The 7,710-nt window shown below is 46.8% G+C and overlaps 1 long non-coding RNA gene across 1 annotated transcript in view; it reads left to right on the top strand.

The window, feature by feature from the left end:
- The window catches only part of LOC111553360, a 32,362-nt gene extending 25,280 nt beyond the window's left edge, over positions 1–7,082 (top strand). Inside the window, exon 3 of the long non-coding RNA XR_002734925.3 lies at positions 7,030–7,082. This is a non-coding gene — a long non-coding RNA (uncharacterized LOC111553360). The remainder of the gene's footprint in view (positions 1–7,029) is intronic.
- Positions 7,083–7,710: the final 628 nt, after the last annotated feature.

The raw sequence follows: 7,710 nt of genomic DNA, 5'->3' as shown, positions 1-7,710 counted from the left end.
TTGGCCAAACTGGTCTGGAACTCCTGACCTCAGGTGATCTGCCTGCCTCGGCCTCCCAAAGTGCTGGGATTACAGGCGTGAGCCACTGCACCCAGCCCATAAAGGCTTTTTTTTGATACGGAGTCTCGCTCTGTCGTCCAGGGTGGGGTGCAGTGGCATGATCTCAGCTCATTGCAAGCTCTGCGTCCCGGGTTCACAACATTCTCCTGCCTCAGCCTCCAGAGTAGCTGGGATTAAAGGCACCTGCCACCATGCCCTGCTACTTTTTTTTTTTTTTTTTTGTATTTTTAGCAGAGACGGGGTTTCACTGTGTTAGCCAGGATGGTCTCGGATCTCCTGACCTCGTGATCTGCCCGCCTTGGCCTCCCAAAGTGCTGGGATTACAGGTGTGAGCCACCGCGCCCGGCCTATAAAGGCTTCTAAAATGATGGTTATAGGTAACTTTGAACAGCATGAAAAACACTTTACTTAAATGTAAAAGAACCTTCTTGGTTCTTAGGATCACAGAGGCGAAGTCCCACGATAAGCTGTCTGCAAACTGGAGAGATTGAAAAGCTAGGAGCCTGGCATCCCATTTTATGGGATGAAGTTATATACATACCATGAATATAACCATTTTAACTGGAAACGTGGACTAGAAAAAGTCTGAAAAGGCTTTTGGGAGACAATTCTGTGTGGGTCTCAAGTTTCTTTTTTTTCTTTGTTTTTTTTTTTTTAATTTTTTATTTCCATAGGTTTTTGGGGACTAGGTTACATGAGTTAGTTACATGAGTAAGTTCTTTAGTGGTGATTTGTGAGATGTGGTGCCCCCATCACCTGAGCAGTATACACTGAAGCCAATTTGTAGTCTTTTATCTCTTACCGCCTTTCCACCCCTTTCCCCCATGTCCCCAAAGTCCGTTGTATTCTTCTTGAACCTTTGCATCTTCATAGCTTAGCTTCCACTTCTGAGTGAGACCATGTAATGTTTGGTTTTCCATTCCTGAGTTACTTCACTTAGAATAATAGGCAACAGTTCCATCCAGCTTGTTGCGTATGCAGTATTCTATCATATATATATATTTTTTTTTTTTTTTTTTTTTGAGACAGAGTCTTGCTCTGTCGCCCAGGCTGGAGTACAGTGGCCGGATCTCAGCTCACTGCAAGCTCCGCCTCCCGGGTTTACGCCATTCTCCTGCCTCAGCCTCCGGAGTAGCTGGGACTACAGGCGCCCGCCACCTCGCCCGGCTAGTTTTTTTTTGTATTTTTAGTAGAGACGGGGTTTCACCATGTTAGCCAGGATGGTCTCGATCTCCTGACCTCGTGATCCGCCCGTCTCGGCCTCCCAAAGTGCTGGGATTACAGGCTTGAGCCACCGCGCCCGGCCGTATTCTATCATATATATACACCACAGTTTTTTTATCCACTCATTGACTGATGGGCATTTGTGCTGGTTCCACATTTTTCCAATGGTGAATTGTGCTGCTATAAACGCATGTGCAAGTATCTTTTTTGAATAATGACTTCTTTTCCTCTGGGTAGATATCCAGTAGTGGGATTGCTGGATCGAATGGTAGTTCTGCTTTTAGTTCTTTAAGTTAGCTCCACACTGTTTTCCATAGTGGTTGTACTAATTTACATTCCCACCAGCACTGTAGAAGTGTTCCCTTTTCACCACATCCATGCCAACGTCTGTAATATTTTTATTTTTTGATAATGGCCATTCTTGCAGGAATAAGGTGTGTTTTGTTTTGTTTTGTTTGAGACAGAGTTTTGCTCTCATTGCTCAGGCTGGAGTGCAATGGTGCGTTCTCAGCTCACTGCAACCTCCACCTCCTAGGTTCAAGTGGTTCTCCTCCCTCAGCCTCCTGAGTACCTGGGACTACAGGCACCCGCCACCACGCCCAGCTAATTATTTGTATTTTTAGTAGAGACGGGGTTTCACCATGTTGGCCAGGCTGGTCTCAAACTCCTGACCTCAGTTGATCAGCCAGCCTCGTCCTCCCAAAGTGCTGGGATTACAGGCATAAGCCACCGCACCCGACCTTGTTCCATATGAATTTTAGGATTGTTTTTTCTAGTTTTATGAAGAACAGTGGTGATATTTTGATGGGAATTGCATTGAATTTGTAGATTGCTTTTGGCAGTCTGGTCATTTTCACAATATTGATTCTACCCATCCATAAGCATGGGATGTGTTTCCATTTGTTTGTGTTGTCTATGATTTCTTTCAGCAGTGCTTTGTAGTTTTCCTTGTCGAGGTCTTTCACGTCCTTTGTTAGGTATATTCCTAAGTTTTTTATTTTTATTTTTGAAGCTATTATAAAAGGGTTTGAGTTCTTGATTTTCCATGGGGATGATGTGAAAGTGATCCAGGTGCATGCCACACACTCAGTAGGTTTGCATCATAGCTGAGGAATCCTGAGCTTAGGAAGCCCTAAACTTTTATAATGGGCTGCAAGCAAACCTGCTGTATGAGTCCATTTACACATTGCTATGAAGAACTACCTGAGGCCAGGCACGGTGGCTCACACTTGTAATCCCAGCACTTTGGGAGGCCAGGGTGGGTGGATCACAAGGTCAGGAGTTCAAGATCAGCCTGGCCAAGATGGTGAAACTCCATCTCTACTAAAAATACAAAAAAAAATTAGCCAGGTGTGGTGGCGGGTGCCTGTAATCCCAGCTACTAGGGAGACTGAGGCAGAGAATTGCTTGAACCCAGGAGGCAGAGGTTGCAGTGAGCAGAGATCATGCCACTGCACTCCAGCCTGAGTGACAGAGTGAAACTCCATCTCAAAAAAAAAGAAAAAAGAACTACCTGAGACTGGGTAATTTATAAAGAAAGGAGGCTTAATTGACTCACAGTTTCATAGACTGTACAGGAAGTATGACTGAGGAGGCCTCAGGAAACTTACCACCATATGTTTCAGGTGGAACTGACCCCCTCCGACACCAGTAGCTGACCAGTCAGAACAGTCCAGCCTACAGCTTATAGTGATTTTTTGTATTTTTAGTAAAGACGGAGTTTCACCATGTTGGCCAGGCTGGTCTTGAACTTGTGACCTCAAGTGATCTGCCTGCCTTGGCCTCCCAAAGTGTTGGGATTATAGGTGTCAACCGCGGCATCCAGCCTCTCTTCCATTTTTAAGGATCTTTGTGATTACATTGGCTTCACCCAAATAATCTAGAACAATTGAACAATCTCCTATTTGAACATCAGTTGAGGAGCAACTCTAATTTAATCTGCAGCCTTAATTCTCTTTGCCACATAACCGAATATGTTCACAGGTTCCTGAGGTTAGGGCGTGGGGAGAAACCCCAGTTCCAGGCATCTCGGCAATCATATGCACTCCTGAAGCAGCAGGGGCTGCAGCCTCCCTGAGTCTGGGTCCAGGTGAATTTACACTCTTTTATTTTTTCACCCCTGAAATAAATCTGCTTTTGTCCATAGCTTCAATATAGATTCAGGAGAGAACACTCAAAAAGGGATTGGACCCCTATCTTCAGCCTCCTTAAACAAAACAATTATCAACCAAGAATTGTGTATCCAGCAAAACTAAGCTTCATAAATGAAGGAAGGATCGTCTTTTTCAGACAGCATATAGGCAGAAGAACACCGGGCTCTGACTTAGCTATGCATTTTCCACGGAAATACAGTTGTCCTTCAGGACTGATTCCAGGATCCCCAGCAGAAACCTAAATCTACAGTGCTCAAGTCCCTGATATAACATGATTATATTTGCATGTAACCTCCTGTATATGTTAAATCATCTCTAGGTTACTCCTAATGCTTAATACAATGTAAATGCTGTGTAAATAGTTGTTCAACTATGGCTGGGCAAGGTGGCTCATGCCTGTAATCCCAACACTTTGGGAGTCTAAAGCTAGTGGATTGCTTGAGCCCAAGAGTTCAAGACAGCCTGGGCAACAGGTCAAAACCCCATCTTTACAAAAAATACAAAAATTAACCAGGCATGGTGGCGCATGCCTGTAAGTCTCAGCTACTTGGGAGGCTGAGGTGGAGGATTGATTGAGCCCAGGGGTGGAGGGTGTAGCCTCCACAGTGAGCGGTGATCTTGTCAGTGCCCTCCAGCCTGAGCAACAGAAGGAGACCCTGCCTCAAAAGAAAAAAAAAAGTTGTTATACTGTATTGCTTAGGGAATAATAACAAGATTTAAAAGTCAGGACTGGGTGTGGTGGCTCATGCTTGTAATCCCAGCACTTTGGGAGGCCGAGGCAGGTTTATCACCTGAGGTCAGGAGATCAAGACCAGCCTGGCCAACATGGTGAAATCCCATCTCTACTAAAAATATGAAAAATTAGCCTGGTGTGGTGGCACACAACTGTGTGTCCCGCTTGGGAGGCTGAAGCAGGAGAATTGCTTGAATCTAAGAGGCAGAGGTTGCAGTGAGCCGAGATGGTGCCATTGCACTCCAGCCTGGATGACAGAGTGAGACTTCATCTCAAAAAATAAAAAACAAAGTCAGTTACATGTTCTCTACTGATGCAATCATCCATTTTCACTCTGAATATTTTCAATCCACACTTGGCTGAATCCATGAATAAGGAATCTACAGATATGGAAGGTTGAACATACACTTTTTCAGTGTTCTCTGCCTTCTAGCTTGTAGGGTTTCTGATGAGAAATCTGCTGTGAATCTGATAGGTTTTCCTTTACAGGTTACCTGGTTTTATTTGTTTGTTTGTTTGTTTGTTTGTTTGTTTGTTTGTTTTTGAGACAGAGTCTCGCAGTGTCGCCCAGTCTGGAGTGCAGTGGCGCGATCTCAGCTCACTGCAAGCTCCGCCTCCCGGGTTCATGCCATTCTCCTGCCTCAGACTCCCGAGTAGCTGGGACTACAGGCACCCGCCGCCACGCCCAGCTAATTTTTTGTATTTTTAGTAGAGACGGGGTTTCACTGTGTTAGCCAGGATGGTCTCGATCTCCTGACCTCGTGATCCGCCCACCTCAGCCTCCCAAAGTGCTGGGATTATAGGCATGAGCCTCCGCGCCCGGCCAGGTTACCTGGTGCTTTTGCCTCACAGCTCTTAAGATCTTCCCTTCATCTTGACTTCAGATAACCTGACGACAATGTGCCTAAGTGATGATCTTTTTCAATGAATCTTCCAGGTGTTCTTTGAGCATCTTGTATTTGTTTTTGCTGTTGTTGTTTGAGACGAAGTCTCACTCTGTCGCCCAGGCTGGAGTAGAGTGGCGCAGTCTCAGCTCACTGCAGCCTCCGCCTCCCAGGTTCAAGTGATTCTCATGTCTCAGCCTCCCGAGTATCTGGGATTACAGGTGCGTGCCACCACGCCTGGCTAATTTTTGTATTTTTAATAGACAGGGTTTCACCATGTTGACCAGGCTGGTCTCAAACTCCTGACTTCAGGTGATCCACCCTGGTCTCAGCCTCTCAAAGTGTTGAGACTACAGGCGTGAGCCACCACACCTGGCCTGAAATCCACCTTGAGCACATCGCTTGCCATCCCAGAGCCCAAGACCCCTTAGGTGTCAGTGGAGTTTTGGGCCCACAGCAAGGCAGAGAGGTGCGGAGGAACTGGATACAGCCCAGGCCGGGCTCCCTAGACAACAGCCCCAGCTTGGCCACTGAGTCTGTTCCTCTCCCAGGCTGGGGTCAGCCCATCTGACTTGGGTGAAGGTCTCCCTAACATCTCTGCTTCCTCGCTGTGATCTCCCAGATAACCGCCCGTGAAGTCCCTGCCCTCAGCCCTAAGCTGTGAACCTGCTGCCTTCCATGGCAAAAGGGACTGTGCAGGTGTGAGTCAGGTCATGACCTTGACTGGGAGGGTGATCCTGGGTTACTTAGGTGGCCCAGCGGAATGGCATGAACCCCAGAAGAGGAGGACGAAGGCAGAAGAGCCCGTCAGAGAGAAGTGATGGCAGAAGAGGAGGCAGGGAGGTGCCATGTGCTCATCAGCCATCATTGGCTTTGCAAGCTGGCAGGGGGCCGCCCCTAGACACTCAGAATGGTCCCTGCTGACCCCAGCAAGGTGACAGCACCTCAGTCCCACACTGCAAGGATCTGCATTCTGCAGACAATACAAATGAGCACAGAAAAGGGATTCTCCACTGGCCCCCACTACGGAACTGCAGGGTTATACATTGTGCCGTTTTCAGCCTCCAAATCTGTAGAAGTTTGTGATGGCTGCAAAGAAAACAAAGGCACTCTGTGAACTCCCTTTCCCTTGGGAGGAGGGACTGGTCCTCGTTTGGTCCTGAGGTGGCCCCAGGCCCCGCTCTCCTGAATGGATGTGCAAGGCCATTTCTCTGTGGTCTCTGTCTGGAACGTGGGTGCAGACGGGAGCTTGGGAAGTCCAAGCTTACTTGACTTTGTGCCCAAACCAAGCTCTGGATATGAGTGCACTTGTTTAAAAAAAAAAAAAAAAAAAAAAGGCAAGCACTGACCCACTTTTTCCTGACTGCTCTGGCTCAGACACATCCCTCTAAAAGGACATTTATTTCAAGAACACGCTGTTCCCAGGGCTGACATCCCCCACCTCCACGGGAAGCAGAAGCACTAACGAGATTGCGAGGTCTGGCGTCCAGTGTCTGATAATGCAGCAAATATTCCACCAAAAGCCTGATGACTGCGTCGGCCTGGCGCTGGAGGGGCTGGGAGTTTGGCCTCAGCAAACTCAGTTGCTTAAAACAACATAAATTTTTTTTTTTTAATTTTATTTTTTTAAGTCCCAGACTACATGTGCAGGATGTGCAGGTTTGTTGCATAGGTAAATGTGTGTCATGGTGGTTTGCTGAGCCTATCAACCCATCACCTAGGTTTAAGCACAGCATGCCTTAGCTCTTTTTTCTAATATTCTGCCCCCAACCCCCCACCAGGATCCCAATGTGTATGGTTCTCCTCCCTGAGTTCATGTGTTCTCATTGTTCAGCTCCCACTTATAAGTGAGAACATGCAATGCTTGGTTTTCTGTTCCTGTGTTAGTTTGCTGAGGATAATGGCTTCTAGCTCCATCCATGTCCCTTCACAAGACATGATCTTGTTTTTTTCTTTTTTTTTGTTTTTGAGACAGAGTTTTGCTGTTGTTGCCCAGGCTGGAGTGCACTGGTGCGATCTCAGCCTTTCACCTCCTGCCATGATTCTGAGGCCTTCCCAGCCATGTGGAACTGTAAGTCCAATTAAACCACTTTTTCTTCCCAGTCTGGGGTATGTCTTTATCAGCAGCGTGAAAACCAACCAGTACAGTAAGTTGGTACCAGCAGAGTGGGGCGTTGCTGAAAAGATAGCTGAAAATGTGGAAGCAGCTTTGGAACTGGGTAACAGGCAGGGGTTGGAACAGTTTGGAGGGCTCAGAACAAGACAGGAAAACGTGGGAAAAGTTTGGAACTTCCTACAGACTTGTTGAATGGCTTTGCTCAAAATGCTGATAGCAACGTGGACAATAAGGTCCAGGCTGAGGTGATCTCAGATGGAGATGAGGAACTTGGGAACTAGAGCAAAGGTGACTCTTTGTTATGTTTTAGCCAAGAGACTGGCAGCATTTTGTCCCTGCACTGGAGATTTGTGGAACTTTGAACTTGAGAGAGATGATTTGGGGTATCTGGCGGAAGAAATTTCTAAGCAGCAAAGCATTCAAGAGGTGACTTGGGTGTTGTTAAAAGCATTCAGTTTTTTTTTTTTTTTTTTCAGTGGAGTCTTGCTCTGTCGCCCAGGCTGGAGTGCAGTGGTACAATCTTGGCTCACTGCAACCTCA

Source organism: Piliocolobus tephrosceles, chromosome 7, assembly GCF_002776525.5.
Source record: "Piliocolobus tephrosceles isolate RC106 chromosome 7, ASM277652v3, whole genome shotgun sequence".
Taxonomy (NCBI): domain Eukaryota; kingdom Metazoa; phylum Chordata; class Mammalia; order Primates; family Cercopithecidae; genus Piliocolobus; species Piliocolobus tephrosceles.
The sequence above is the reverse complement of the archived record's forward strand: the minus strand, read 5'-3'. Positions and strand labels throughout refer to the sequence as shown.